The 23,344-nt window shown below is 36.9% G+C and overlaps 1 protein-coding gene across 3 annotated transcripts in view; it reads left to right on the forward strand.

Annotated features, from left to right (window-relative positions):
- Positions 1-8,065: 8,065 nt before the first annotated feature.
- The window catches only part of LOC135140882 (uncharacterized), a 60,668-nt gene continuing 45,389 nt past the window's right edge, over positions 8,066-23,344 (forward strand). For all 3 annotated transcript variants that reach the window (XM_064071617.1, XM_064071621.1, XM_064071620.1), the window contains exon 1: positions 8,066-8,300. The gene's annotated coding sequence lies outside the window, so the exon portion shown is untranslated. The remainder of the gene's footprint in view (positions 8,301-23,344) is intronic.

Consider the following 23,344-nt stretch of genomic DNA (forward strand, 5'->3'; position numbering starts at 1 on the left):
GTTCGATATCGGAACGGGCGATTCCCCTCTTCTTCCACAACGTGTACAATGTAAATCGCTCGATCGGAAAAAATAACGATTTATAAAGGCGATAAACATGACGGATTAACAAAAAATTACGCCGAAATGCGACTTTTTAACGCTTTATTTATAAAACATAATAATAATAATAATAATAAAAATAAAACAACAAAGTGTGGAGTAATTATCGCCGACAATAGAACACGGGGGGAGAGAAACCGAGAGCCCTCGGGCCCCAGATTAGTAAATCCGACCATCACATCGTTACCTCGCAGCGAACTTTTTTCGATACGAGAGTAGCATTTTTTTGTTTAGGGGATTGCACTCTTTCTCTTATTTTGAATGATGAATGGAACGAGTGTACCTACTTCATTAAATAAATTGCACTTGTTCATAAATGGCAGGCCCGGCTCATCCCAATTCCCAGCAGCATTAATGTTTTAATGCGTTCTGTTTCCCTTAAATGTATTTTGTTTACTTTGGAGCTGATACGAGCGATTTAAATACCCGACAAAACAAATATGGCACAGATCGGTGATGAATGCGACGTTGTGCTGCGGGCTTGCTTTGATGACTTGTAAGTCGGTAATTATTCGAAAAATGGAGGCAAATATTTGGTGCTGGAGTGAGGTGGTGGATCTCGCGGTTTGGGTATTATTTTTTTATTTATTAAGTTCTAGTAAGAATTTTAAAAAATTTGTATACCCAATATTTCGAAAATATTTGTCCGTGACCATAAACACGCTATAGTTTTGGAAACAGCGTGTCAAAATTTTGAGAATTTTTAGATGACTTTTTGAAAAATCAGTGTTATTGTGGAAGCTACTGGCCCCGCCCACCCACCCTCTCTTTTCTTAGATGATACGTGATTTGCCAAAATCACTCTTATCTGGCAAGTACTAGACCCTACTTCTTTGAAAAATTATAAAATTTTTTTGCGATTTTGGTTTTCAGTGTAAATAACTTTAAATTTTTTCAGTTCTTCGATTTTCCAACTTTTGAATTTTTAAATTTTTTGATTTTACAATTTTCCGATTTAAAATCACCCGAGTTTTCAATTTTGTATTTTTTTAATTTAATTTTTCATTTCTTCCGATTTTTAAGTTTTTCGATTTTCCAACTTTTTTCTTTCAATTCTTAAATTTTACAATTGTTTCGATTTTTCACTTCCTCGATTTTTCGATTTTTCATTTCTTCAATTTTTTCGATTTGCAATTTTTTGGGTTTTCGACTTTTATATTTTTCAATTTATGATTCATAATTTTGCTAGTTTCCATTTTAAGTATGTAATAATAATTATGATTTTTTTGGATTTTTCCACTTTTTCAATTCACGATTTTTGAATTTTTTCATTTAATTTTTTGATTTTTAATTTTTCAATTTTTTATTTTTTTGTTTCTTCAATTCTACGATATGCAGCTCTTCGGATTTCCACTTTTAAGTTTTTCAGTTTTTAGATTTTCCAACCTTTGGATGTTATTTCGATTTTTCATTTTTTCAAGTTTTCCATTTTTCATTTCTTCAATTTTTCGATTACAATTGGTCATTTGTTCAATTTTTCGATTTTTCAAGTTTTAAATTTTTTATTTTTTCGGTTTTTCAATTTTAGATTTTTCAGTGTCTCGATTTTTCAGTTTTTTCATTTTCCGATTTTACAATTTTGACGATTCTATAATTTTCAATTTTACAATATTTGGGTTTTCGAAATAATTCTAAAAAATATTAATGGAATAATAAACACCGGTGTGGACTTTTCGATTCGATTCGCTTTTTTTCTTTACAATTTTTCGATTCATTAATTTTTGTCGATCTTTAAGTTTCTAAATTTTTAGTTTTTCAAATTTTCGATTTTCCACTTTTTCGATTTTGTAATTGCTCGTTTTTTCAGTTTTTCGATTTTTCAAAATTTTCCGATTTTTTGGTTTTCGATTTTTCAACTTTTCGAATAAAAAAAGGCAAAATTGTAAAATGAAAAATCAAGAATAAAAAAACGAAAGCGTATAACATGAAAAATCGAAATACATATTGAAAATTAAAAAAAACTAGAAAATCGGATAATTGGAAATCCAAAAATTTAAAAATTTTAAAACTGGAAAATCAAGGAAACAGTAAACATTTGAAAAAATTAAAGAACGGGACGAACATTGAAAAAATAAAAGAAATGAAGAAACGAAAAATTGCGATAAAATCGAGAAAATGAAAATAAAAAAATCGGGAAAATGAAGAATTGAGAAATCGAAAAATCAAAAATTGATAAACTGAAAAATCGGAAAATGAACAATTGAAATATCGAAATCTTGCTAAATTGAAAAACTGCAAATCAAAAAATTGAGGAAAGAAATACTGCAAAATTTGAAAGTCGAGAAGCTGAAAAATTAGTAAAAATAAAGTTGAAAAACCGAAAAATTACGAAACCCAAAAATCGAAAAATTTAAACTTGAGAAACTTCAAAATTGAAGAAGTGCAAAATCGAAAAATCGAAATATTCAAAATTAAAGAAATCAGAAAATCGGATAATTTTAAATTCAAAAATTGCAAAATTGAAAAATTTAGAAATTGGAAAATCAAAGAATTTTGAACTTTTGAAAAACTGGATAAACGAAAAATTAAAAAACCAGACGAACATTGAAAAATAAAAGAAATGAGGAAACGAAAGATTGTGACAAAAAATAGAGAAAATAAAAATTCAAAAATCGGGAAAATGAACAGTGAAAATCAAGAATTTGAAATATTGAGGAAACGAAAAATTGAAAAATCGAGAAATCCAAAATTGGAAAATGAAAAATTGGAATCAAAGACTGAGCAATTGAAGAATTGGATAAACGAAAAATTGAGAAAACGAGACGAATATTGAAAAAATAAACGAAATGAAACGAAAAATTCTGATAAAAAATCGGGAAAATGAAAATTAAAAAATCGGGAAAATGAAAAATTAAAATCAAGAATTTGAAAAAATGAGGAAACGAAGAATTAAAACCTCGAAAAATCAAAAACAAATAAACTGAAAAATCGGAAATCCAAAAATTGAATAATTTTAAAACTGGAAAATCAAGGAATTAAAAAAAACGGGACGCACATTGAAAAAATAAAAGAAATGAAGAAACGAAAAATTGTGATATAAAATCAAGATTATGAAAATAAAAAAAATAGGAAAAATGAAGAATTGAAAAATCGAAAAATCAAAAATTGATCAACTGAAAAATCGGAAAATGAACAATTGAAATATCGAAATATTGCTAAATTGAAAAATTGAAGAATGAAAAACTGAAAAATTTGGAAGTCGAGAAAGTGAAAAATTATGAAACCGAAAAATCGAAAAATTTAAACTTGAGAAACTTCAAAATTGAAAAAGTGCAAAATCGAAAAATCGAAATATTGAAAATTAAATAAATCAGAAAATCGAATAATTTGAAATTCAAAAATTGCAAAATTGAAAAATTTAGAAATTGGAAAATCGAAGAAATTTGACTTTTGAAAAACTGGATAAACGAAAAATTAAACAACCAGACGACCATTGAAAAATAAAAGAAACGAGGAAACGAAAAATTGTGATGAAAAATCGAGAAAATGAAAATTCAAAAATCGGGACAATGACCATTGAAAATCAAGAATTTGAAAAAGTGAGGAAACGAAGAATTGAAAAATCGAAAAATCCAAAATTTATAAACCGAAAAATTGGAAAATGAAAAATTGGGATCAGAGACTGAGCATTTGAAGAATTAGATTAACGAAAAATTAAGAAAACGAGACGAATATTGAAACAATAAACGAAATGAAACGAAAAATTGTGATAAAAAAACGGGAAAATGAAAAATAAAAACCAAGAATTTGAAAAAATGCTGAAATAAAAAAACGGGACGCACATTGAAAAAATAAAAGAAATGAAGAAACGAAAAATTGTGATATAAAATCGAGATTATGAAAATAAAAAAAATCGGAAAAATGAAGAAAGGAGAAATGAAAAATTTGGAAGTCGAGAAAGTGAAAAATTAATAAAAATAAAGTGAAAAATTATGAAACCGAAAAATCGAAAAATTTTAACTTCAGAAACTTCAAAATTGAAAAAGTGCAAAATCGAAAAATCGAAATATTGAAAATTAAATAAATCAGAAAATCGAATAATTTGAAATTCAAAAATTGCAAAATTGGGAAATTTAGAAATTGGAAAACCAAAGAATTTTGAACTTTTGAAAAACTGAATAAACGAAAAATTAAAAAACCAGACGAACATGGAAAAATAAAAGAAACGAGGAAACGAAAAATTGTGATGAAAAATCGGGACGATGAACATTGAAAATCAAAATTTGAAAAAATGAGGAAACGAAGAATTAAAACCTCGAAAAATCAAAAACAGATAAACTGAAAAATCGGAAAATGAAAAACTGTAATATCGAAAAATTGCTAAACTGAAAAACTGCAAATCGAAAAATTGAAAAATTTTCAAGTCGACAATTAAAAAAGTTTTAAAAAACGAAAAATTATGAAACCGAAACATTGAAAAATGGAGACAAAAAAAAACTAAAAAAATTGGTTGAAGATTGAAACACATATGTATAAAAAAAGAAATTGGAAAATCCAAAAGCTGGATAAACGATCTAGAAATTTACATCCAATTATTATTATTACCCCAAGAGGACGAAGAAATAGGTCTCCCGTTTCCGTCTGTCTGTCCGTCTGTCCGTCGTACTAGCCCCGCCCACCCACCCTCTCTTTTCTTGGAAGATATGTGATTTGCCAAAATCAGTCTTATCTTAGCAGGTAATAAGCCCCGCCCACCCTCCCTTTATTTTCTTGGAAGATATGTCATTTTTGCCAAAATCATTCTTATCTTAGCAAGCATTAGCCCCGCCCACCCACCCTCTCTTTTCTTAGCGGGTATGTCATTTGCCAAAATCAGTTTTATCTTAGCAGCTACTAACGCCGCCCACCAACCCTCTCTTTTCTTAGAAGATATGGGTTTGCCAAAATCCAAGAGAGAGAGGGTGGTTGGGTGGGCGGGGCTAGTATCTGCTAATATAAAACTGATTTTCGCAAATGACATACATTCTAAGAAAAGAGAGGGTGGGTGGGCGGTGCTAGTACTTGCTAAGATAAGACTGATTTTGGCAAATAACATATCTTCCAAAAAGTAGTGGGTGGGCGGGCGGGGCTAGTACTTGCTAAAATAAGAATGATTTTGGCATATGACATATTTCCAAGAAAATAAATGGCGGGTGGGCGGGGTTAGTACTTGATAAAATAAGACCGATTTTGACCAAAAAATTTACGATTAGCGATTTTTTTCACATCCTAAATTCTATTATTACCATTACCCCTCGACGGAAGAAAATAATTAGCCCCGCCCACCCACCCTGTCTCCTTTTCGGTGATTAATTTTATCCGAGCTGAATGAAATGAATGGTCTTATACTGAACAGAAACGAAGTTAATAGTTAGAATGAGAAGAACGTGGATGGGCGGTGCTAGTATTTCGTAAGGTAAGACTGATTTTGGCAAATGACATATCGTCTGAAAAAATAGAGGGCGGGTGGGCGGGGCTAACACCTGTTAAGATAAGAATAATTTTGGCAAATAACATATCTTCCAAGAAAAGAGAGGGTGGGTGGACGGGGCTAGTACTTGCTCAGATAAGACTGATTTTGCCAAATGACACCCTTCTATGAAAACAGAGGGCGAGTGGGTGGAGTTAGTACCTTCCAAAGTAAGAGCGATTTTGACAAATGACATACCCTCTAAGAATGTCTCTTATTTAATGTGAAACCTTCTCGGAGGTCCCGTTTCGAATTTTCCGTTCCTCGAATTTTTATTTTTTCTTTCTCTAATATTTTTATCTGCAACTTTAATTTTTCGATCTTTGGGTTTTTCGTTTTTCACTTGTTAGATTTCCACTTTTTTGATTTTTTATTTTGGATGTTTCCATTTTTCGAAAATACAAGAGCAACTTAAAAATTGTATAACTGAAAAATTGAAGATTGAAATAGTATAAAAAAAGAAATTGGAAAATCCAAAAGCTGGATAAACGATCTAGAAATTTACAAATCCAGCTAACCGTAAAATCGAAAAATTATAAAGTAAAGAATTGAAAAAATGAAATGTTGCTAAATCAAAATTTTGAAAAACTAAAAATTGAAACTTCAAAAACTTGCAAATAGAAACATTGTGCAATTAAAATATTGCAGAATAAAAACCGGAAAACTGAGAAATCGTGAAACCAAAAAACGGTATAATTTTGAAAAGTTCGAAAATGGGTGCTACTAAAAATCCTCAGTTAACACGATGTAAACTGCAAATCGAAAAATTGGAAAACGACAAATTGAAAAATCAAAAATTAAAAAATTCGATATTTATACCGGGTGTCTGGAAAATGGCGGATTAACTCTCCGCTACGCTCTCAACAATCAACTGATGAGTCTGGGAAAAATAGTAAAAAAAATCCTTCTCACATTTTGGTGGAGTTATACTGATTTTAAAATTGGTTCTTTTGCTACGGTTAACAACTAAACAATACATTCATTATCACAATAACTAGTAATAAAACTTTTAGTTAGTATTTCTCTCGCCTATGACCATGTTTAATTACCATTTCAGTTAGAATGCACAAAGATATGGCTATGTTGTTTTTGTAATAATTTGATAAAATTCCATTTGACAACAATGTTTGCCTGATATAAAGCGAAGGTGGATTTCAGTCACAATCGTTACTAAGAAACCAGAAAATAATTCGAAGGTATTTACGCACTAGGTGTGCAGTGTTGCCAATTTTACTTTTATTAAATTACATTTTTTTCGTAATCTACATCATAAAGAATTTTTTTATTATTTTTTCGGGACTCCCGAAATCCCCGTAAATAACGTACTACGTAATCCGCCATTTTCCAGACACGCGGTATATGGTAGTTTGCTTAATCGTCGAATTCTTTCCATCTGGAAACATAAACAATCGATGTTAATTACACATTTATCAGTGGAGAAATTCATCGGTTGTAATTTTTATTGCTACATTATTGTCGACGCTTTACCAAAGAGCGAAAAAAGCTTCAAAATAGCCTCCCGGAAGCCCGGTGGAATGATCACGATTCGTCGTAATGCCGGACTTAATTAGTGAGAAATCTGGAAAACATCTAAAACCTCGGCAGCGAAAAATCCGCGGAATAAATCGGATATAGTCGTCGGCCAAATATTTACAAGTATTAAGTGTTATTACGGCGCGATTCGTTGTTTACGGTTTTAAAGACGACCTAGTGCGAAATCGGAGAAGGTGCACTCCCAACGAAAAAGGAATTAGAGTCTAGTGCGAGCCCCTCGCCAAGCAAAACAAAGCTAGCGGATTTAACTCCCATATTGATTACTTAAAATCCACTCGTGATGAAGTTGTTTTGAAGTTATTCAAGTTTTATTGTCAGTCGGCGGAAAGTTTCGGCCCCCGCCATTAAACCATCTTGTGTGTATTTACTCCGATTGCCGTCACGCCGCCGCTTTATCGCGATTTGTTATGCAAATCCCGCTCCGTAAATACGTATGTCCAGGTTTCCGTAAGGGCCGCTTTCGCCGCTCCGGCGGCCGGCGCACCATGAATGAAAAGAATCAACGTTGCGGCTATAAAAACGCAACGAGTTAATTAGACGCTCACACATCTCCTTACGGCGCGTGACGTAACCGCACACCCGATATCCGTCCCACACTATCGGAAGCAACAATTAAGCATAGGCGTCGCGATCGATGGGGCGAAATCCACCCGTCGCATAAAACATAATAATCTGTCTAAAAATCTGTCTCAAACGGCGAGTTTTCCACTTAATACTGTTGAAAAGGAGTAAAAGATTGATTCGAGGATGCGAAAGAGCCTTCAGTGACGTCCACGTGCCCAGAAATTAGTGCTCAAACTTGTCTTCCACCACACGTCGTCCGCGCGGAAATAAAGTTCGAGCGATTCGCGCGCTAGCGCATAGGGGAAATCGCGTTGGCGCGCGGGCCGCTATCAAAATTGCGTTCCCCAGCGGCTCGAAAGCCATTGGAATGGTGCGCGCAAGGCAGTAGTACCCAAGTTCTCGAAGGTGGGACTTCGCTATCCGTCATACGTTCAGTGCGTCCAACTTTTTATGTGTCAACCTCTTTAGAAATCCGCGAGCACCTTGACATTTTTTCATGTAGTGGCGCGCCAGCGAGTTTTTTTCGATTTTTGTTTTCCGTTTTTTTTGTGTGTGAACATGCCTTTTCTGTAATCGCAATTAGTGGCCGATTGACCGACCCTTAACCTGGATTACCGCTCGGAGAGCCAAGGTATACTTTCGTCGTTTTTTCTTTGACTTTCACATATTTTTTTCGCACGATTACGCGGCCTTTTCGCCCAGAACGGTAGGAGTTTCGCTATTTAAACAAACAATCCGGACACGAGTGACCTCATAATCCATCTATAAGTAGCCCAACGTTACTTGTCTTTATTCTGCTCACTTTTGTTGCGTAAGCAAATATGTATTTCTTTGTGTATGTGTGTGTGAAACGCGATTCGATATGTCGATTACAGATAACAAGGTCGTTTACATTCTATTCGAAAACTGATTTCTTTAATGCCGCGCTCCGGACGGGAAAATATTAACTTTTCGCCGGAAAATTCAACGCTTTTGCGTCATGCGGGATTTTTCGCGTGCTCATTTGCAGAACGAGCGCTAAGTGGACGAGTGAAAGAGACAAGTGTTTGTTTAAATTTCGCTCGATTTTAATTTGCAGTTTTTGTTAGCTCGTGCGATTTTCGGTTCACCTTGACTTAACTTTGTATTTAAATGATAAAAACATCGCGCCCAAACAAGGACGAGGGAGCGGAAAGTTTGACTCCGACGGACATTCGTAAATAACCCCCGGAAATTGTCAAAAATCACAGTGACAACCGGTGGCCACATTTTCACGCATTTTGACAACCGGTAGCCACAATTAAAACGAGTACCGCTAACGTGCTAAACGATATCGTAGCCTTAATTGCGCATTTATAAACGACATTAAAAGGTGCTTCAACCTATGCAATTAAACACCAGAAGTAAATTTCGTCGTCTATTAACGTGATAGATCAGATCGTCGCTCTCCGGATGCGCTTAAATGCACAACATTCCATACTGTCGTCAAACTTTCATAATAACGATACTCCAAAAGAAAGTAAAAATGTCGAGCTAATAATTTGTTGTGCGTACGTACAATAAAAGTAGTGACGAGAGTTTCACAATCGAGCGATGGGGCAGAGTTTCCTGTGAGAATAATAGTTTCTAAAATACGGGCATAAGAATGAAGCGCTTTGAACACAAAGGCAAATCGAGTACAATTTGCAGGATAGGTATAAAGCGGCGGTTGCGAAACGTGCACTTATTCGCAGAGGAAAAGTTCTTTGAAGAAGTGTGGTGACCACCAGATGGGTTAATGCACACCCGAAGAATTTGCACCCCCATAAAATTTTATTACTAACGAAATGATTAAACCACCCTCCTGGTACATGTAGTTTCCATTTTAATAACTGTTGTCACTACTGCACTGTTAAGTTGTTAACTTAATTATAGTAATTATTTGAATCTTGTTGTAAGTTACGCGTCGTCAAATTAAACTAAATCCAATTAAATACACAAACAAAATTATAACCGTGTAAGTATTTCGGTCCTTTGTTGTTCCTAGTTGGTTTCCCATAGTCGTTTGAAACTTTTGTCATCCAAACAAACGTGCGTCATTTCTCTCCAAAAATAAACACTACATATCTTATAGTTAAAAAAATCGTTGAAAGCGCGATTCGTCCTTGTACCAATTTTTGTACACTTAATTCAACTTTAATCCGACAAACCCATCACTCCACAGCCAGCTCCGAACCCTAAACTTTTCGAGCGACGTGCCGATTACGATTAATCAAATCGGCGCCTCTCTTTATTTATAATGTAAAAAGAGCAAAAACGAGGAAGACATAACAGAGAAAAATCTTCAATTTCGTTGAGAACTTTCTGAATATTTAAAGAGGAGAAAACCCACTAATTTGTTCTGCATGAAAGTTGAACTTCTGCCTGACATTATTGCCTTGGAACGGTGCCAACTTGACGAAATTAAAACAATAGCTTACACACACATTAGTCAGGCACTACATTCTTATCGACTGAATTATGCTGTTTACAAATAATCTTCGAACATCGCATGCGATAAAACTTGCAAAGACTCTCCCCCTCCAGCGGACAATGTGTAACTTCCACTGTAAACTAGGCTAAATTAAATACGCGAACGAAATTAATGACGTGCTGCCGCTTTTCGAAAACATTAAAACCGATTTATAAAAGGCAAAGTTAATCAGGCGATTAACTGATCGTGTGATGAAATTTAATCAATCAGATTTCCAGATCCGTGCTTAGTTGCAACTAAATGTGAATTCGATTACAAATATTTCAATCAGTTTTTATAAATAGGACGTGGATAATTCTTGTTTCATGATCATGTTTCGGTTGTACATTTTATTGTGTTACTGATTATGATTTTACTAAGCAATAAAATTTTTATTGGGTGTAAACTCACGGTTTTGTTGATTATTCGCGTTCTGGCGACAAATCAGTTTTATTGGTTGGTCGGTTGGCTGCCTTCCGTCTGCATGTCTGTCTACCCCACTCCTTTATTTGCTTTTGTTTGTAATTGTGTTTTAAACAGAATTCTTCTTCGGGGTGTTGGAAAGATTTATTTATTGTGTAAAGTTTTCGTTATTATAACCTAAAAAAAATTTTGAATAACATTTGTAAACGAAATTAAATCTCTAGGGAATTTCATTTTTAGTTTTATCAAGTTGATGTCTCTAAATGACATTTACATTGACAGGAAATTGGAGATCCGCCGTTATTCGTCTTCCGCCGCCTAGAAATTTAGAAACAAGTTTAGAATTTTAATTTAGTGAACTAGTTCTACAGTCAAGTTTTATTTGTAATTTTTAATTTGCAATGTTGATCAAGTTTAAATTATCCTAGGGGTAAGAACCCATTAATTTTGTAACTTAAACGTTAAGCAAGTGTCCCGCGGATCTCCTGAGGAAGGAAACATGTTATGCCGAAACGTTGAGAAAACTTTGTATTGGTGAATAATTGCGAAATAAATCGGTCCAAGACTCCGAAGAAAAAATTTAATTAAAACTACTTTTTTCTGTTTATCAATCAATCATGGTTTTTCCGTCCGTCTGCCTGTATGGCCCTTTTATCCCTACTGTCGATCTGCTTGTGGCCCTTCGGTTTGTGTATGGCCCTTCTGTCTGTCTGTTTGTTTGTCTGTGGCCCTTTTGTCTGCCTATTTGTCTACGGCACTTCTATCTGTCTATCTAGTGATCTATAACCTTTCTGTCGGTCTATCTATTTATCTATTGCCTTTCTGTCTGTCTATCTATGACCCTTCTGTTTGTCTATCTGTGACCCTTCTGTCTTTCTGTTTCTGCCCTTTCTGTCTGTCTGTCTGTGGCCCTCCTGTTTGCCTATCTGATTATGGCCCTTCCCGTTGTCTGTCAGTTTTCCTTCTCTCTGTATGTGGCCCTTCAATCTGTCTGTTTCTGGCCGTTCTGTCCTTTCTGTCTGTCCGTCCTTGGCACATTTGTCTGTATGTAGCCCTCCTATATTTCTATTTCTGGCCCTTTTGACTATCTGTTTATGTGTATCTATGGCCCTTCTATCTATTTTTGGCCCTTCTGTCTATTTATGGCCCTTCTGTCTTTCTGTTTCGGGCCATTCCGTTTGCCTGGTTATGGTCCTTGGTCTCTCTCTCTCTCTCTCTGTCTGTCTGTCTTTGGCCCTTCTGTCTGTCTGTTTTTGGCCTTCTGTCTGTCTGTGTTTGGCCCTTCTGTCTGCCTATCTGTTTATGACCCTTCTGTCTCTCTATTTAGTCATCTATGGCCTTTCTGTATGTGTCTCTATGGCCCTTTTGTCTGTCCGTTGATGGTCCTTCTACCTGCCTATTTGTCTATAGTTCTTCTGTCTGTCTGTCTAGTTACCTATGGCCTTTTTGTTTGTCTATCTAGTTATTTATTGCCCTTCTGTTTGTCTATCTGTGACCCTTCTGTTTTCCGTTTTCTGGCCCTTCGGTCTGTCTGTTTATGGTCCTTCTGTCTGCCTATCTGTCTATAACCCTTCTGTCTGTCTATCAAGTTATCTATGGCCTCTCTATCTGCCTCTCTATGGCCCTTTCGTCTGTCTGTTTATGGTATTTCTGTCTGCCTGCCTATCTATCTACGACTATTCTGTCTACCTATTTATCTATCTATCTATGATCCTTTGTTTGTCTATATCATCCCTTTGTCTATGGCCCTTCTGTCTGTCTGTTTATGGCCCTCCTGTCTGCCTATCTGTTTATGCCCTCTCTGTCTGTCTATGGCCCTTCTGTTGGTCTGTTTCTGGCCGTCCTGTCCCTTCTGTCTGTCTGTTTATGCAACATTTGTCTGTATGTGGCTCTTCTCTGTCTGTCTATGGCTCTTCTGCCTGTCTATGGAATGTTTGTATATCTATGGTCCATCTGTCTGTTTATCTAGTTTTCTATGGCCCTTCTGTCGGTTTGTTTGTCTGTGGCCCTTTTGTCTGCGTATTTGTCTATGGCACTTCTGTCGGTCTATCTAGTTATCTATAGCCCTTCTCTCTGTCTATCTGTGGCCCTTCTCTCTGTCTATCTATGGCCTTTCTGTCTGTCTTTCTATGACCCTTCCGTCTTTCTGTTTCTGGATCTTCTGTCTTTCTGTTTCTGGCCCTTCCGTCTGTCTGTTTATGGTCCTTCTGTATGTCTGTCTATGGCCCTCCTGTCGACCTATTTGAATATGGCCATTTCCTTTGTCGATTTCCCTTCTCTACATATGTGGCCCTTCAATATGTCTGTTTCTGGCCGTTCTGTCCCTTCTGTTTGTCTGTCTGTCTGTCTGTCTGTTTGTTTATGACTTTTCTCTCTGTCTGTCTATGGCAGATTTGTTTGTATGTTGGCTTTCTCTCTGTCTGTCTATGGTCATTCTGTCTGTATGTGGCCCTTCTATCTTTCTGTTTCTGGCCCTTTTGTCTATCTGTTTATGGTCCTTTTGTCTGTCTATGACCTTTCTGTCTTTCTGATTCGAACCCTTCCCTCTGCCTATTTATGGTCCTTCTGTCTGTCTGTTTTTAGCCCTTCTGTCTGCCTATCTGTTTATGACCCTTCTGTGTGTCCATGGCCTTTCTGTCTGTCTCTATGGCTCTTCTGCCTGTTTATGGTCCTTCTGCCTGTCTATGGAATGTTTGTATATCTATGGCCCTTCTGTCTGTTTATCTAGTTTTCTATGGCCCTTCTGTTTGTTTGTTTGTCTGTGGCCCTTTTGTCTGCGTATTTGTCTATGGCACTTCTGTCTGTCTATCTAGTGACCTATCTTTCCGTCGGTCTATGTAGTTATCTATTGCCCTTCTCTCTGTCTATCTGTAGCCCTTCTCTCTGTCTATCTATGGCCCTTCTGTCTGTGTTTCTATGACCCTTCCGTCTTTCTGTTACTGGCCCTTCCGTCTGTCTGTTTATGGTCCTTCTGTCTGTCTGTCTCTATGGCCCTCCTGTCGACCTATCTGAATATGGCCATTTCCTTTGTCGATTTTCCTTCTCTCTATATGTGGCCCTTCAATATGTCTGTTTCTGGCCATTCTGTCCCTTCTGTTTGTCTGTCTGTCTGTCTGTCTGTCTGTCTGTCTGTCTGTCTGTTTGTTTATGACCCTTCTGTCTGTCTGTCTATGGCAGATTTGTTTGTATGTTGGCTTTCCCTCTGTCTGTCTATGGTCATTCTGTCTGTATGTGACCCTTCTATCGTTCTGTTTCTGGCCCTTTTGTCTATCTGCTCATGGTCCTTTTGTCTGTCTATGACCTTTTTGTCTATCTATGGCGCTTCTGTCTTTCTGATTCGAACCCTTCCCTCTACATGTTTATGGTCCTTCTGTCTGTCTGTCTGTCTTTAGCCCTTCTGTCTGCCTATCTGTTTATGACCCTTCTGTCTGTCTATAGCCTTTCTGTCTGTCTCTCTATGGCCCTTCTGTCTGTCCGTTTATGCTCCTTCTGTCTGTCTATGGCCTTTCTGTCATATCTATGGCCCTTCTGTCTGGCTGTCTGTCTGTCTGTCTGTCTGTCTGTCTGTCTGTCTGTCTGTCTGTCTGTCTGTCTGTCTGTCTGTCTGTCTGTCTGTCGGTCTTCTTTCTGTCTGCATATTTGTCTACAGTCCTTCTATCTGTCTATCTAGTTACCTATGGCCTTTCTGTCTGCTTATCTATTGCCCTCTGCCTTTCTGTTTCTGGCCCTTCCGTCGGTATGTTTATGGTCCTTCTGTCTGTCTGCAGCCCTTCTGTCTGCCTATCTGTCTATAACCCTTCTATCTGTCTATCAAGTTATCTATGGCCTTTCTGTCTGCCTCTCTATGGCCCTTTCGTCTGTCTGTTTATGGTCTTTCTGTATGTGGCCCTTCAGTTTACCTATCTGTCTACGACCCTTCTGTCTGTGTCTAGGGCCCTTCTGTCTATCTATCTATCTGTCTATGATACTTCTGTATGTCTGTCTATATGATCCCTTTGTCTATGGCCCCTCTGTCTGTCTATGGCCCCTCCTTCTGTCTATCTATTTTCCTTCTCTCTTTATATGGCTCTTATGTCTGTTTCTGGTCGTCGTTCTGTCCCTTCTTTCTGTCTGTGTCTGGCCGTTCTGTCCCTTCTGTCTGTCTATCTATGGCCCTTCTGTCTTTCTGTTTACGATCTCTCCTCTGTTTGTCTGTCTGTGGCCCTCTTGTTTGTCTATCTAGTTATCTAGGGCCCTTCTGTCTGTCTATGGCCTTTCTGCCTGTGTCCCCATGGCCTTTGTGTCTGTCCGTTATGGTCCTTTTGTCTGTCTATGTCCTTTCTATCTATCTATCTATGACCTTTCTGCCTGTCTGTCTATGTCCCTTCTGTCTGTCTATGACCCTTCTGTATGTCTATCTAGTTATCTATGGCCTTTCTGTCTGTTTATGGCCCTTCTGTCTGTTGGTCTGTGGCCCTTCTGCCTGCCTATTTGTCTATAGTTCTTCTGTGTGTCTGTCTAATTACCTATGGCTTTTCTCTCTGTTTATCTAGTTTTCTATTGCCCTTCTGTCTGTCTATCTATGGCGCTTCTACCTATCTGTTTCTGGCCCTTCCATCTGTCTATCTATATGATCTCTTTGTCTATGGCCTTTCTCTGTGTCTGTATGATCTCTTTGTCTATGACTTTTTGTCTGTCTATGACCCTTTTGTCTGTCTATAGCTCTTTTATCTATTTATGGCCCTTCTGATTATGGCCATTCTGTCTATGATTTTTCTGTATCTTGGTGTGTAGCCTTTCTGTTTGTCTACAGAATATTAAAAAAATGGCGCCAATTCAAGGATACATATTTAAATTCACAAGTCTAATTCAATGAAAATCATTGAAAAATTCTTGATGTCAATTTGGCGTTCCCTTACAAAAACAAAATATCGATTTAGATAGATAGATCAAAAAACGTGAAAATGTAGCCATTGTCTTTAGATTCATTCTAAATATTTTTTTGTAATATTATAAAATGAAAAAATGTCATGAAATGAAGAAATATAAAAAAAGATAAGATGCATCAAAATTTCAGATACTTAACACAAAGTAGTGAATTAAAATATGGTGACATTTTGAAAAAAAATTAAACTTCTATATTCGAAAAGGATTTTTTGAACACGCTGTATAGAATCCTTGTCTCTACAGACCCTCTGTAGGTCGGCCGCTTGTCTGTCTGTTTGTCTGTCGATCTATCCGTCGGTCTGTCTCTCCGTTCCCATTCTTTAGGTCTATTTATCTATCCCCCGTTCTTTTTGTCTGCTTCTCTATTCCTCTTATTTTCGTCCGTGTATTTGTTATCTTTCTGTCTGTTTGTCCGTCGTGGGTGTGTCATCTGCTTGAGTGTCATTGATCTCTATTGAATTAGATTGTTCATGTATTTATTGTTTTTATTTTTTTAATATATGTGTATACCACGTGCGTTATATTTAATACTCCCCTCCAGCAGCCAACCTGCCCCGCCACTGCCCCCCATTCCTTCTCCACAAACTCGCTCAAATCCGCTTCCAAATCGAGCAAAAATACCTCGCTTATCACCTTATCAGTGTTTACAAGCGGCCACTGGGTCAGCTCGTGAACATTCACGTCGAGCGACCCCTCGGACTGATCAACAATTTTGCATAAACGGAGAGGGTTGGAGGACTCTATAGGGTCACCTGAGCGCGGTTCACACGCACCGCACACCTGTGCTAGGGGAGCCAGGGGTAGCTAAAAGACGCGAAACTTACTTTTCGGAACGGGAATCAAGAGGTACTTACTCGGATGAGGAACCCCGTTAGCGGCGACCGAATAATTACACTGACCTCTATCAGTTCCGTTCTGCAGCATACCACGTGACCGAGCGAGACCAACGGGATATGCAGATTCGAAGCGTCGGTGTTGCGGACACGTTTTCGGTGTTGTTGGAAAAATGAAAAAATGCTGCGGTTTGCGGGCGCTGTTGCAATTGTGTGGTGTGATTGTAGTGGTGTTTACAAATGCATTGTAAACATTCTTGGAGAGATATCGGTTGAAATGCGATAAAGATGTGACAGGCTTGGGAGAAAATTGTTTTAATGACGGATGAAGGGTTCAAAACACGGTGTGTGTGTGCAAGCTGCGATAAAAATATTCTCAGTGGCACGCTTTATAGTTGCTTAAAATAGAAGCTTGTTCGAGTAGTGGTTTTAGAAAGTTTACTCAGTGCAATAGGCATCTCGTGTGCCTGAAGAGGACGCTGTTTTTTAATTTTTTGAATTGTTTTTGTTAGTGTTGTCGCTGAAGCGGCGTTTAGAGCTGATTATCCCATCCGAGGTTTATTTAGTCCTTATCTCGAGAGCGTCTTAAAACCTGAACCGAACTTTATGTCATATGTAAACACATATGTCGCGTAGGGTTCAATAGTCTGGTAGGGGAGCTTCGGCTTATACAAGGGTGTGATCAGACGCGCAATATATACATTTATTGATCTCGAAGAAAAACTTGGATCGTCATTTGGGCTTTGTTACATTCTGTACCAAGCCGTAATTTCCCGAAAATCGCCGTTCTGGTTGTTGTGCGGGCTTGGACGCCGTCCAAACGGCCTCTCCGAATTAATTATGTGCTTTTTTCATGATCGTACTGTATTTATAGTTCGAGGTCTTTATCAGACTTATAATGAACAATTTGGAACATCCGCTGCGATTGTTGCTCGCTGTCACAGGAAACCAACTCGATAGACTTACTGATAACATTCAAAATTCGCGATATCCAGCCGGCTTGGAGACGCTGTTATCACCCCGCAGGTGATAACGAGCGTAGGAAGCTCCCGGCGCTAATTCGGACACTCCGGTGCAACTGGTGCGTACTTTGCAAGGAAACGGGCTCATTTCTCGCCAGTGGCGCGCCTCCCGCGAACGCCCCGAAATCCGGCTCGTAGGACCGTTTTTGGCAATTGTGCGACAAGAAACAAGTGTTTGCGAGCTCGCGACTCACAATCAAAAATACTTAGCGCCCTAAATGCTGCAATTAACTCCAATCATCCCCGAGGGTTGTTCGCGAGGAAAACAAACCTCTCGATACAAACCTCTCATTTTATTTACTGAGGAGAATGAACGACCGAAGTATAATAAAAGAGGCAAACTCGGTACAAAGTATCTTGAAAAATTCAGGTAGGCAGGCTGTAAATTTCCTGCACTTTTATTTGGCGGAGTTGAAAGAAAGCGTGGATGTATCGGGCAACAAAGAAGCGGATTCTTATTCGGTCGAGCGGTCATGCCAAATCATAGGTGGTTGGGGCGGGTCGTAAACTAGCTCGACAATTCTGTATTTACAGAGGTCGCGATTTAAGTTTATGCTTTAAGGAAATTTCTGGATTCGCTAAAAAAATATTTAATATCAATATGTGGAGTTCTAACTGCAATTTGTTTTTTTTTTTGAGAATAATATATAAACTAGTTTTAAATTATATAAAATAGTATAGTCCTATACATGTAGTTTATGACTCCGTGTTGAGTTTTTACCCGATTTTTTGGACAAAAATCAAAATTACACTTTCCAATTTAATTTTGAATCTGCCAAATTGAATGCTTTGAAATCTTGCATATGTTTTAAATGTATAGTAATCATAATAAATTTTTTAATCAAAATATATATTCGGTTATAATGATGACGTCATAAATATTATAATATATGATCAGTCTACATTTGTGATAGTATTCTTTGATTAACACGATAAATACTCAAAAACATGTTTTTAATTCCTTGTAAAGAAATAAGAATTTTGCAGTTAAGCTCCGCCCCCTTGGCTCACTACGAATAAAAAAAGTCATCACAATTGAGACAGGGTGGGTGGGCGGGCCTACGTTATGCCTTTTTGTTTTAATATGTGTAGACTTGTTTTCACAACGTGAAACTTAAAACATGTTTAAAATGGAAAATTTATGTAAGGATTGATTTTTGCAAAAATTTACTATTTTAACCATGATTTAAGTTTCTTGTTGTGACAAGATGGCTATGATATTAAGAAAAACATGGTAAAATATATGCCCCACCCACCCACCCTATCTCGATTCTGATGATGTTTTTTTATTGGTCGTGAGCCGAGGGTGCGGAGCTTAACTGCAAAATCCTTATTTTTATACGAGAAATTAAAAACATGTTTTTGAGTATCCTATTATTCAAAGAATACAATGTATATTAGGAAAAAAATTAAGCCAAATATCAAGCCCCGATCTAAATCGTAATGAAGTTTTTATTCATGGGCAGACCTAGGGGCGGAGCCTAATTGAAAAATCCATATTTTCCTACAAAAATTTACCATTTTAAACAAGTTTTAAGTTTGTAAGAATAAAAAAGTCATCACAAACGAGTTGGGGTGGGTGGGCGGGGTTTATATTTTGCCTTTTTTTTAATGTACATAGTATTCTTTGATGAACACGATACTCAAAAACATGTTTTTAATTCCTTGTACAGAAATAAGAACTTTGCAGTTAAGCTCCGCCCCCTTGGTTCACAGCGAATAAAAAAATCATCACAATTGAGACAGGGTGGGTGGGCGGGCCTACGTTATGCCTTTTTGTTTTAATATGTGTAGACTTGTTTTCACAACGTGAAACTTAAAACATGTTTAAAATGGAAAATTTATGTAAGGAAATATTGATTTTTGCAAAAATTTACTATTTTAACCATGTTTTAAGTTTCTTGTTGTGACAGGATGGCTATTATATTAAGAAAAACATGGTAAAATATATCACTGCATTCATATTTTTTAGTTTTCCTTAAACAGACTGATTCAAAAAAATTAATGACTGACTTATTAAAAAATAAACATTCAATCAGTGACATATCCTTTGAGAAAATAGGGGGAGGGTGGGCGGGGCTAGTACTTGGTAAGTTAAGACTGATTTTGGCAGATGACATATCTTCTAAGAAAATAGAGGGCGGGTGGGCGGGGCTAATAGCTGATAAGATAAAACTGATTTTGGCAAATGATATATCTTCTGAGAAAATAAGGGTGGGTGGAGAGGATATGTCATTTGCCAAAATAAGTTTTACCGTAGCAAGTATTAGCCCCGCCCACCCGCCCCTATTTTCTCGGAGGGTATGTCATTTTCTGAAATAAGACTTATCTTAGCAAGTACTGGCAAGTACTATCCTATGACAAAATAAAGAGCGGGTGGGCCGGGCTAGTACTTGCTAACATAAGTCTGATTTTGGCAAACGGCATATCGTTTGAGAAAATAGGGGGTGGGTGGGCGGGGCTAGTACTTGGTAAGATAAGAGTGAGTTTGGCAGATGACATTACCTCTAAGAAAAGAGAGGGTGGGCGGGCGGGGCTAGTATTTGGTAAGATAAGACTGATTTTGGCAAATGACATATACTCTGAGAAAATAAGGGGCGGGTGGGCGGGGCTAGTACTTGATAAGTTAAGACTGATTTTGGCAGATGACATATCCTCTAAGAAAAGAGAGGGTGGGTGGGCGGGGCTAGTATTTGGTAAGATAAGACTGATTTTGGCATATGAGATATGTTCTGAGAAAAAAGTGGGCGGGTGGGCGGGGCTAGTACTGGCTAAGATAACACTTATTTCGGTAAATTACATATCCCCTGTCTTTTTTGAGAACCTAAAACCTTGTCTGGGTGCCAAATGTATTTTTTAAGGATGTGAAAACTTCTCTAGGGTCCCAATTGTCTTCTTTAAAAATGTAAAATCTTCTTGGACACTCCAAATGTCTTTTTTTTAATGTGAAACCTTCTCTGGGGTCCCAAGTGTCTTTTAAAAATGTAAAACTTTCTCGGGGGCGCTAAATATATTTTTTAAGGATGTGAAACCTTCTCGAGGGTGCCAATTGTTTTTTTTTTTAATGTAAAACCTCGGGGGTGCCAAAGGTTTTTTTTTAATGTGAAACCTTCTCGGGGGCCCCAAACTTTTTTTTTTAGAATGTGAAACCTTCTCGGGGATCCTAATTGTTTTTTTTTTATGTAAAACCTTCTCGGGGGTCCCAGGTGTCTTTTTTAATATAAAACCTTCTCGGGGGCGCCAAAGGTTTTTTTTTAATGTGAAACCTTTTCGGGGGTCCCAAGTGTCTTTTTTTTTAATGTGAAACCTTCTCGGGTGTCCCAAGTGTCTTTTTTAATGGGAAACCTTCCCGGGGGTCCCAATTGTCTTTTTTTTTATTGTAAAACCTTCTCGAGGGTCCCAACTGTTTTTTTTTTAATGTGAAACCTTCTCGGGAGCGCCAAACGTTTTTTTTTTCTTTTTAATGTGAAACCTTCCCTTTGGCCTTTTTTTAATGTGAAATCTTCTTGGGGTCCCAAGCATCTTTTTGAAAAATGTAAAACCTTCTCGGGGGTGCCAAATATATTTTTTAAGAATGTGAAACCTTCTCAAGGGTCCCAATTGTTTTTTTTTAATGTGAAACCTTCTCGGGGGTCCCAATCGTCTTTTTTTTAATGTTAAACCTTCTCGGGGGTCCTAGGTGTCTTTTTTAATGTAAAACCCTCTCGGGGGTCCCAAGCGTCTTTTTTAAAAATGTAAAACCTTCTGGGGGGCGCCAAATGTATTTTGTAAGAATGTGAAACCTTCTCGAGGTTCCCATTTGTTTTTTTTTTAATGTAAAACCTTCTTGAGGGCGCCAAAGATTTTTTTTTAATGTGAAACCTTCTCGGGGGTCCCAATTGTCTTTTTTTTTAATGGGAAACGTTCTCGGGTGTCCCAAGTGTCTTTTTTAATGGGAAACCTTCCCGGGGGTCCCAATTTTCTTTTTTTTTATTGTAAAACCTCGAGGGTCCCAACTGTTTTTTTTTTTTAATGTAAAACCTTCTCGGGAGCGCCAAACGTTTTTTTTTTTTAATGTGAAACCTTCTCGGGGGTCCCAAGTATCTTTTTTTTAATGTGAAACCTTCCCTGGGGTCTTTTTTTAATGTAAAACCTTCTCGGGAGCGCCAAACGTTTTTTTTTTTAATGTAAAACCTTCTCGGTGGTCCCAAGTATCTTTTTTTTAATGTGAAACCTTCCCTGGGGTCTTTTTTAATGTAAAACCTTCTCGGGAGCGCCAAACGTTTTTTTTTTTTAAATGTGAAACCTTCTCGGGGGTCCCAATTGTCTTTTTTTTTAATGTGAAACCTTCTCTGGTGTCCCAAGTGTCTTTTTTAATGGGAAACCTTCCCGGGGGTCCCAATTGTCTTTTTTTTAATGTAAAACCTTCTCGAGGGTCCCAACTGTTGTTTTTATCACGCTTTTATTAGCTTAGGTTGTATGTATCTATGTATGTATGTATGTATGTAACGGACTCTTTGAGCTTAATTTTCATCGGTTTCTAAAAGTCTGATCATCTTGAAACTTTGCACACGTCTCAAGGATCGATGACAATGCAATAATTTGATAACAGTTTCCCATTATCCTTATTAGGACCGCCAGGATCCTCGATCCTACGGAGACCACTGAGTGGTTCTTTCTAGAAAAATCTAAATAAGTAATTAATTCCCCAATTTATGAATTTGTCGCAGACTAAAAAATGAAAAATAAATAATAGTTTAAAAAACTAAAAAAACACGCTTTTATTGCTAATCGAACTAAAAACTAGAAAATAATTTTTAATGACAGAGTTTAATATTACAGTAGTAGAAGATCAAACAATCAATCATAATAAATCACCTCCAATTAAAATTATAATAAAATTTAAGTTATTAACAGAATAATTCAATTCAGAGTAAAAAGCGTGGGGTGCATTTTACTGCGGTTCATAACTATCCTCTCATAGATAGTTGCCAATAGAATGATTGTAATATTTAAAATATCAAGCACCCCACGCTTTTTACTCTGAATTGAATTATTCTGTTAATAACTTAAATTTTATTATAATTTTAATTTGAGGTGATTTATTATGATTGATTGTTTGATCTTCTACTACTGTAATATTAAACTATGTCATTAAAAATTATTTTCTAGTTTTTAGTTCGATTAGCAATAAAAGCGTGTTTTTTTAGTTTTTTAAACTATTATTTATTTTTAATGTAAAACCTTCTCGGGAGCGCCAAACGTTTTTTTTTTTTAAATGTGAAACCTTCTCGGGGGTCCCAAGTAAGTATCTTTTTTTTAATGTGAAACCTTCTCGGGGGTCCCAATTGTCTTTTTTTTTTAATGTGAAACCTTCTCGGGTGTCCCAAGTGTCTTTTTTAATAGGAAACCTTCCCGGGGGTCCCAATTGTCTTTTTTTTTTAATGTAAAACCTTCTCGAGGGTCCCAACTGTTTTTTTTTATGTAAAACCTTCTCGGGAGCGCCAAACGTTTTTTTTTTTTTTTAATGTGAAACCTTCTCGGGGGTCCCAAGTATCTTTTTTTTAAGGTGAAACCTTCCCTGGGGTCTTTTTTTAATGTAAAACCTTCTCGGGGGCGCCAAATGTATTTTTTAAGAATGTGAAACCTTCTCGAGGGTCCCAATTGTTTTTTTTTTTAAATGTAGAACCTTCTCGGGTGCGCCAAAGGTTTTTTTTTCATGTGAAACCTTCTCGGGGGTCCCAATTGTTTTTTTGTTTAATGTGAAACCTTCTCGGGGGTCCCAATTGTCTTTTTTTAATGTGAAACCTTCTCGGGGGTCCCAAGTGCCTTTTTTAAAAATGTAAAACCTTCTCGGGGGCGCCAAATGTATTTTTTAAGAATGTGAAACCTTCTCGAGGGTCCCAATTGTTTCTTTTTATTAACGTAAAACCTTCTCGGGGGTCCCAAGTGTCTTTTTTTTTTTAATGTGAAACCTTCTCGGGGGTCCCAATTGTCTTTTTTAAAAATATAAATCCTTCTT

Source organism: Zophobas morio, unplaced genomic scaffold (assembly GCF_036711695.1).
Source record: "Zophobas morio isolate AGI-343-1 ecotype UQ-CSIRO unplaced genomic scaffold, CSIRO_AGI_Zmor_V1 ptg000041l, whole genome shotgun sequence".
Taxonomy (NCBI): domain Eukaryota; kingdom Metazoa; phylum Arthropoda; class Insecta; order Coleoptera; family Tenebrionidae; genus Zophobas; species Zophobas morio.